Source organism: Alligator sinensis, unplaced genomic scaffold (assembly GCF_000455745.1).
Source record: "Alligator sinensis unplaced genomic scaffold, ASM45574v1 scaffold55_1, whole genome shotgun sequence".
Classification (NCBI taxonomy): domain Eukaryota; kingdom Metazoa; phylum Chordata; order Crocodylia; family Alligatoridae; genus Alligator; species Alligator sinensis.
In genome coordinates, this window is record NW_005842224.1 from 687,004 (window position 1) to 695,942 (window position 8,939).

The following is an 8,939-nucleotide window of genomic DNA, read 5'->3' on the forward strand; positions in this document are numbered from 1 at the left end:
CTCCCAAGTTGAAGAGCTTTGAGCACGCTGCAGAGTGCCTCTGAAGTTATCTGACTTGCGGCTGCCGATCGATAGACTGATTACCTATCGATCTTTCTTCCCGTCACCGAGCGCAACCCTGACGTACCCCTTTCCCCGCCGGCTTCGAATTGCGGACGGATTAACTGGCTTGGGCCCCACCAGCTGGAGCAACTCGTGTGGTTGTTCCGACGACTGGACCACCTGCGTCGTGATTGCAAGCGGCGTGAGTAAAGTTTTTTGCAACCAATAAGTTGTGTCTGCCTCTCCGTTCACCAGCCCGCCCTGACGTACAAGCGTAACTCGAGTCGGCCCTGGCCGTCCGAGACACCCCCCTGAGCCTGCACTTTTCCAGGCTGAAGAGTCCCATGGCTCTCAGCCTCTCTTCATAAGGTATATTCACTTGCCTTCTAAGCACTTGGAAAAGAAGATGATTAGGAACAGTCAGCATGGATTCACCAAGGGCAAGTCATGCCTGACCAACCTGATTGCCTTCTATGAGATGGCTGATTGTAGATGTGGGGATACCAGTGGATATGATATACCTTGACTTCAGCAAGGCTTTTGATATGGTCTCCTACAAAATTCTTGCAAGCAAGCTAAGGAAGTATGGGTTGGTTGGATGGATGGGCTGTCAAGTGCATAGAAAACTGACTGCATCATCGGGCTTAGAGGGTATTAGTCAATGGTTCAATGTCTAGTTGGCAGCCAGTGTCAAGTGAAGTGCCCCAGGGGTTGGTCCTGGATCTGGTTTTCAATATTTTGGTTCAAAGCTTTGTTCAGTGACCTAGAAGATGGGATAGAGTGCACTTTCAGAAATTATGCAGATGTCAACAAGCTGGGGAGAAATATATACAGTAGATATGCTGGGGGGTAGGGCTCTAGGATTCACAAAGACCTAGAAAAATTAGACGATTGGACCAAAATAAATCTCATGTGGTTCAATAAGAAGTGCGAAGTCCTGCATTTAGGATGGAACAAGCCCATGCACTGGTACAGGCTGGGGACTGATTGGCTAAGCAACAGCTCTGTAGAAAAGGACTTGTGGGGGAGGGGGAAAGGAGGTGTTACATTGGACAGTAAGCTGAATATGAGCCAACAGTGTGCCCTTGTTGAAAAGAAGTCTAACGGCATGGCTATCTATTAGTAGAAGCATTGTCAGCAGATTGAGGAAAGTGATTATTCCCTTCTATTTGGCACTGGTCAGGCCACATCTGGAGTATTGTGTCCAGTTTTGGGCCCCCGCCTACAAAAAGGATGTGGGAAAATTGGAAAGAGTCCAGTGGAGGGCAAAGCAAATGGTTAGGCAGCTGGGGCACATGACTTATGAAGAGAGGCTGAGGGAACAAGGCTTACTTAGTCTGGAGAGGAGAAGGCTGAGGTGGGGGATTTAACAGCAGCTTTCTACTATCTGAAGGGTGGTTCCAAAGAGGATGGAGTTAGACTGTTCTCGGTGGCAGATAACAGAATAAGGAGAAATGGTCTCAAGTTGCAGCCAGGGAAGTTTAGGTTAGCGATTAAGAAAAATGTTATCACGAGGAGGGTAGCAAAGCAGTGGAGCAGTTACCCAGAGAGGTGGACTTTCTATCCTTGGAGGTTTTTAAGACCCAGCTGGACAAAGCCTTGGTTGGGATGATCTAGTTGGGGATGATCCTGCTTTGAGCAGGGGGTTGGACTAGATGACCTCCTGAGGTCCCTTCCAACCCTAATTTTCTATGATTCTATTAATATGTTTGTCATAATAAGGATATGTTTGTCATTAATTCAAAAACTGGGGGAAAGTGTATAGTGTTTTCAGGTTTTGGAGGGAAATTACTTGCTCTGAACAATGTGGTTTTGAGCTTTTTTCTAAGCTTTCTTTTTTTACTTGGAGGTGGGATGTTGCTTCAGTGTTTTCTGTGGCCCTTTAATAAGGCAATCTGTCAAGTAAATAATAAGAGATGTTTGTGTGCTAAAACTGGGAATATCTACATGGCAGAAATTTGAATCTTGTGTACACAAAATCAGTTAAAGTTTCTTTTATATATACATTTTCTATTTAACAAGATGCCAGACATTTTCCTTTCCACTTATGTCATATTTGTTAATAATGAAGCATTAAGAACTTTAAAGAGTCTGCACTGAGCAGAATTTTTTTGCTAAGAACTTGTACTGATACTAGATTTGATCTTAGACAACTTGTTGAAGTTGGACTATGGGAGTTAGAAGCTAAAACTACACTGTTATTCAAAAGCTTTCCCTTTAATGAAGGTAGGATTATAGTTGCACAATACCTTCACATTTAAATGGTATTAAGTACTGATAGTGGGAAGCAGATGCTTTATACCCAAAGGAAAGCTGTAGGAGTGCGTCTGCACAATATCGTTGGTGTCTCTTAAATTCTGTGTGATGCTTTTCAAAGAAGGGGTGGAAATAAACCTCAAAAACAGACCTCTGGTCTTATCTATGTCTCGGACGGCAAGAGCCGACTCGAGGTGATCCAACAATTACTCGTTCGTTGGGCGGGCTGGTGAATAGAGAGGCGGACAAAGCTTAATGGTTGCAAAACTTTACTTACGCCGCTTGTAGCTGCGACGCAGACGGTCCGGTCGTCTGAACAACTGTTAGTTGTTCCAGCTGGCAGGGCTCAAGCTAGCTTGTTTGTCCACAAATCAAGCCGGCGGGGAAAGGGTACGTCGGGGATTGCGCTCGGCGACGGGGAGAAGAATCGATAGGTGATCTGTCTATCGATCAGCTAAGCCGCAAGTCAGGTCTCTTTAGAGGCACTCTGCAGCGTGCTCAAAGTTCTCCGACTTGGGCGGAAGTCGCACGAAATTTTAACCGGCTAGCAAGCCAATTACTAGCCGCCACATAGGAATAATTTAGAACTGGCCAATAGCGGGACACAAATTTGCATTCAAATGGCGGGAACTCTCTTGCACCGGGGTTTTTCTGTTGCAACAAAAACCTTTGCTGTGCAAGAGGCTCTCATGTGGCGGGAAAATTCCATTGTGCCGAAGCACCAAAATCACTGGGTTGTGACAATCTACAGAAACTAATAGACTTGTACTTATGTAGACCCCATGGCACAGTCTGCCTTGAAACTGATAAGGCAGCAGATGTTTTGCCATAGCCTGCTATTGTGACTTTTACGCTTTATCTATGCTGTAATTGAATGTGATGGCATAGCAGGACATATGGCTATACTTGCTGTAGGTCTAATCTAGCTAACACCAGGAACAATAGTAGTGAAGGTGCTGTGTGGAAGCAAGGACTTCAGCATAGGCTTTGGTTGCTTGGATTACTAATCTGATTTGAAGTCTGTTTTCACTGTATTTCTTTCTCATGCTAGTTAAATTAAGCTAGAGCTAGCATTCCTTCCCCTGCTGCAATCATCCCTTCAGTTTCTGGGTAGATATATACTTAACTCCTAGTATAACTTTAATTACTTGAGCTTTGTGGCTGTTAGATAAACAGGTCTGGAATGACCTACCTCAGGTCAGGGGTGGGTGTGCTAGGACCAAACCGCAGCTGGGGCTTCTGCCTGCAACAGCATAGGGAGAGTTCCCATATCCAAATGCCACCCAGGTCCCATGTCCACAGATTGGACCAGTGGTTCTACAGGGCGTGGGTTGCAGCCCCTGCTTTAGACTAGTGAAGTAACAGACTCCAAGGGTAAAGGTATAAAACTAAAAATGGATTTTAAGAGTATGAAGAGAACACTGATGCAGTGTCTTGAGGGAGTAAGGCAGTTGCATCAAATACTGTTTTGTCATTTCTATCATTATTGAGACAGGGTTGACTGAGCAAAAGATTTTCTATTGCAAAATTAATGAGCTTTAGAATAATGGCCCAAATCCTGTCTTCTCTCTTTCCCCCCCAGGACCACCTTAGAAGAATCCATTCACACGGTTTGGTAGGACTGAATTTAATTTTCAGTTATGGACTATGATCTAAACTAAACATACTGCATACTTCCATTATCGACCACACAATCCCCACTGATGTCAATGGAAAATTTGTACAAAGATCAAGCATAGAAAAGGCCTTAATTTGTAAGTTGTTTTTTCTTGCCTGCTATTCTATGTCCAAAATCGCACAGAAAAAAATCCTTAGAATTACTATTTTAAGCATTTTTCTGCACCTTCCTCTCTTGGTTCCACCCCCAACCCCTCCAGTTCCTACACGTCTGAAATTAGTCAATTGAATATTTGCATTAAAACAGTGTCAGTTAAAATAATGGAGGGTGTGAAGTTCATACCTCTCAGACATTGTTTTAGGCTGTCAGGAGAATCTGGAAGACATGAGTATCCTATGCAAAGACAACCTTCCAGCTAGCAATGAGAGTCTATGGGTTTACTTAATGGCATTTGTTAATTCAGAATTTAAATATTTTTTGTGGACTACGAACATCAAGGGGGCTAGAAGCTGAATGCAGCTCAGTCCTGGTTTATGGGAAAGGTAAGTTTCTCCCTTAGCTTTTTCTATGGAGCTTTTCTAGCCCTGATATGTCTTCTTTCTCTTGTACTGATTAAATACCAATGGAAACAGCATAAGGTACTCTCTGTTTGTAGAACTTAACCAGCTTTACAGTTTATTTACGTAAGTAGTACTGTGTGGGATCTGGAAAATACTAAGGTACTACAGCACAGTTTTGCCTTTTCCTCCATTTCCAGTAACCCTCTGCAGCACTTTCACAGCTTGCCTTTCACCTAACAGTGCTTGCCTATTCCATTTTCCATATAGCACTCATCCATAATGCACTTCCTTACTGAGATCTGAGTCTCTTAAGTTTGGGGAACTGTAGTCAAAGCAATTGCAGTAGATGGAGATAGGTTAATGCTTGACTAAAGGAGAGCTGAGGTTCAGTGTGGACAGAAACATAACACAGCTAAATGTTTGAAATATAGTAATGACTCAGGTGTTTTAGCAAAGAATACTTCTTAGAATTCACTGTTTGAATTGAAACTGAAATTCTAAGGTTTTGTTTGAATCCTTCAAACTTTCAAGATACCTAAACTTGCAGATACGAGACACAGAAAGCCAAGGCAGGCATGGAGTTCAAGCTGGCTACTGGAATACAGGACAACAAAAAGTCCTTCTATAGATACATAGGGAGCAAGAAAAAATCGGGCTCCACTGTAGGGGTCCCTACTGAATACTCAGGGGCAGCCCACAGTTGATCCCCACAGAAAGTCAGAACTCCTAAATATGTACTTCACGTTGGTATTCCTTAAATCAAATGGGGGCAGTTCACTTGACCCAGAGGCCCAGGGAAAACAGGGAAGACAACAGACTGCATGAAATCAATCCCAAACAGGTAAGGGATCTCCCACAACACTTGGATGTTTTCAAGTCTGCTGGGTCAGATGACCTGCATCCTAGAGTCCTGAAAGAACTGGCTGTGCTTAAAGCAGTGCCACTGGCAAAATTGTTTGAAGAGTCATTGAACTCAGGAGTAGTGCTAAATGACTGGAAGAGGGCCAACGTGGTGCCCATCTTTAAGAAAGGGAAGATGGATGACCCTGGAAACTAAAGACCGGTCAGTCTGACTTCAGTCCTGGGTAAAAATTTTTAAAAATTTGTTAAGGAGGCCACTAATTGTAAGCTAGTAACTGATGGGGTGTTAAGAAGCAACCAGCACAGCTTTTTCGAGGGTAGATCATGCCTGACAAACCTAGCGTCCTCCTACGACCAGGTAACTAACCATCTGGATGAGGGACACAAAGTTGATATCATTTACTTAAACTTCAGTAATGCCTTTGATTCTGTTTCCCATGGGATTTTATGAACCAAACTGGAGGGTACTCGGCTGGACCAGTCTACAGTGAGGTGGGTGGGCAACTGGCTTAGAGGCTGCTCCCAGAGAGCTGTAATTGATGGGATGGGCTCATCCTGGAGGGCCATCTCCAGTGGTGTCCTCCAGGGATTGGTGCTCGGACCTGTGCTCTTTAATATATTTATCAATTACTTGGATGAGGGGGTGGAGAGCTCAATGATTAAGTCTGCAGATGATACCAAGCTGTGGGGAAATGTGGGCACGTCAGAGGATAGGGTAAAGATCCAGGATAACCTCGACAGATTGGATTTATGGGCAGAATGGAATCAGATGAGGTTTAACAGGGAGAAGTGCAGGGTTCTTCATCTGGGTAGGAAGAACATTCACCATAACTACATGATGGGTGGTGGCCCACTAGCTGGCACAGCATCTGGATGAGACCTGGGGGTCACGATCGACCGGAAGATGAACATGAGCCAACAGTGTGACGAGGCTGCCAGAAGGGCAAATAGAACTCTGGCATGCGTCAGCCGATGTGTTGCCAATAGATGCAGGGAGGTGCTCCTCCATCTCTATTCAGTGTTGGTGAGGCCACAGCTGGAGTACTGTGTCCAGTTCTGGGCACCGCGCTTCAAGAAGGATGTGGATAAGCTTGAGAGGGTATGAAGAAGGGCCACCCATATGATTAAGGACATGGAGGATAGGCCCTGTGAGGAGAAACTCCAGGAACTGGGTCTGTTCAGTCTGAGTAAGAGAAGGCTGAGAGGTGACTTGATAGCCACCTACAAGTATGTTAGGGGTGAGCATCAAGATCTAGGGGAGTAACTCTTCAGGAAGGCACCTCAGGGGAGGATGAGGACCAATGGGCATAAGTTGATAGGCAAATTCAGGCTGGACATAAGAAACAACTTTTTTCTCTGTAAAGGTCAACACACTCCCAGCAGATGTGGCGCAGTCACCATCCTTGGAAGTGTTCAAGATGAGGCTGGACAAGCATCTTGTTGAGCTTGTGTGAGCCTAATAACTTCCTACCCATGGCAAGGGACTGGACTCGATCATACAGGTCCCTTCCAGTCCTTTGATTCTATGATTCTGAGGAGGAAAAAAACCTAGTAATTGTTAAAGACACAACAGTTTTCCCCAGTCTTTACGGCTGCTTAGTTTCTTTGTCAGAGAGAATGACATCATAGATCACATAAACATAGTTTTGAAAGAAATATTCGACCTCCAACCTTGTTTTTATTTGCTTTGTTAACTTGTAAGGTCACTCCAGCAAAGGGATGAGAAACTGTCTCTCAGATTTCTCCAATAATGGGGAAATGGGATTTTTAAGATAATTTTTCTTCTTTTGAAATGTATATGCCTATGTTTCTTAACTGTTAGCAAACCCTATTTATTTTAAGTAATTATACATTTAAAACACGTTGTTATATTTCTCTGCTGTGTATTCAAATAATACATTTCTTTTATGTTCTCCAGCTTGAACAGGATTCTTCCATTTTGCGGAAGTAGGATTGTTATGCCTGAAACTGCATAATAGACATTAACTGGTTATATGCTGGTCTGGTGGGGATAGATGTTTGGAGAGAACGAAGAATCCTGTCTAATGCACAATCTAAAGTCAAATACACTAAGTAGTGTTTCTCAACCCATGGGTCGTGACCCAAAAGTGAGTGGCAAGAATATTTCAAAGGGTCGCGAGCAAATGCCAGAAAAATGCGCCAAAGCACAGGTTTACCCTTGCAGGTTAGCAGCGTTCCAACCTGCTAGGAGCTGCTTGGGGCATGGCCAGCACGCAGCCAGGCAGGGCTGTGGGAGCAGCCCCAGCAGCTGGTTGAAGGTAAGTGTAGGTGGAGCAGGGGTTGGAGGGCCAAGACTTGGGGGCGGGGGGGGGAACAGTGCGTGCGTGCGTGCATGTTTGTGGGGAGGGGGATGGGTGTGTGTTGTGGGGGACAGGTACCTGCCGGCACTGGGGGAAGATGACCGGATAGCCGGGCACCAAGGCTGTGGCAGGGCAGGGGGGACAGGGCACTGTAAGTCGGGTACTGCCAGGGCCAGGGGTTGTGGGTCAGAACAAGCCATCAATCTTTGCAAATGGGTTCCCGTATGAAAAAGGTTGAGAACCACTGATCTAAAGGACACCAAGAGCTTAGTTGGTAAGTTAATTTTTTGTACATTTAAAATACTATTGCTGTGTGTGACATTACAGTGGTAAGTTTTGTGTTGCAAAGATCTTTGTATAGTTTTGAATATGTAAGTGGGACAATAAGTGCTTCTGACAAAACATTTTTCTATAAGGTTTTCAGTAGTCGCTTGTCTTTGTCTACTGTGGGCAGAAATTGTTCCTTGCACACTTGAAACAATTCTTTGGTAGAATCTCTACAATTCATTGTTCGTAAATCATGGTATTTCACAAGGAAAGGATCATTTGAAATTGCAAGCTACCCAGAATATTTTATGCTCCTAAAGGCATTGAATTGTTTTCCTTTTTGTGAGATAAGGTTGACTTTGTTGCTGTCTAGTCCTTTCTTAGCTGCTGTGATCACAAGATGATTAGGAATGCTTCCCCTCCACGCCAAATATCCAGACCTGTGGAGATCCTTTTTCCTCACATATATAATGCACACCCCAATTTTGCCTGGTTGGTTTTTGGGGAGAAGCTGCAGATTATAAGTGAGGAAAATTATAGAGTTTTACTATGAGAATTAGATTCATTTGGTGATGGTTTGAGTAAAGGTCTTGTGAACGAAGTGAAAGTCAAAGAGAAGCCTCTTTCTCAAGTCTGCTGCAAGGAGGCCAATGAATTAGGATCCAAGCAAAGGCTTCCAACGGATTTATTAAAAACATCCTGCCCCAAATTTCATTCTTTTCTTTAACTGGAATAATTATAAATGCTACATCTAAGTTGTTTGATTACACTTAACACTAAACATTTGTCTAAAGGAAAGGGATGCTGATAGACCATAGAGTTTTTAGAATTCTGGGCATTTAGGTGTAGTAATCTCACATTACAGGCAATAGAGAGAGGTTGTGGAGGAATAGACTAAAATAAGAAGGTATCCCTGTTTCCCCTCCTGCCTGCTATAAGCTATTATAAGCTTATATGGAAAGTTTTTGAAGAACAAAAGTACTAGTCATTTACAGAACATGAAGAAAAAGCAAG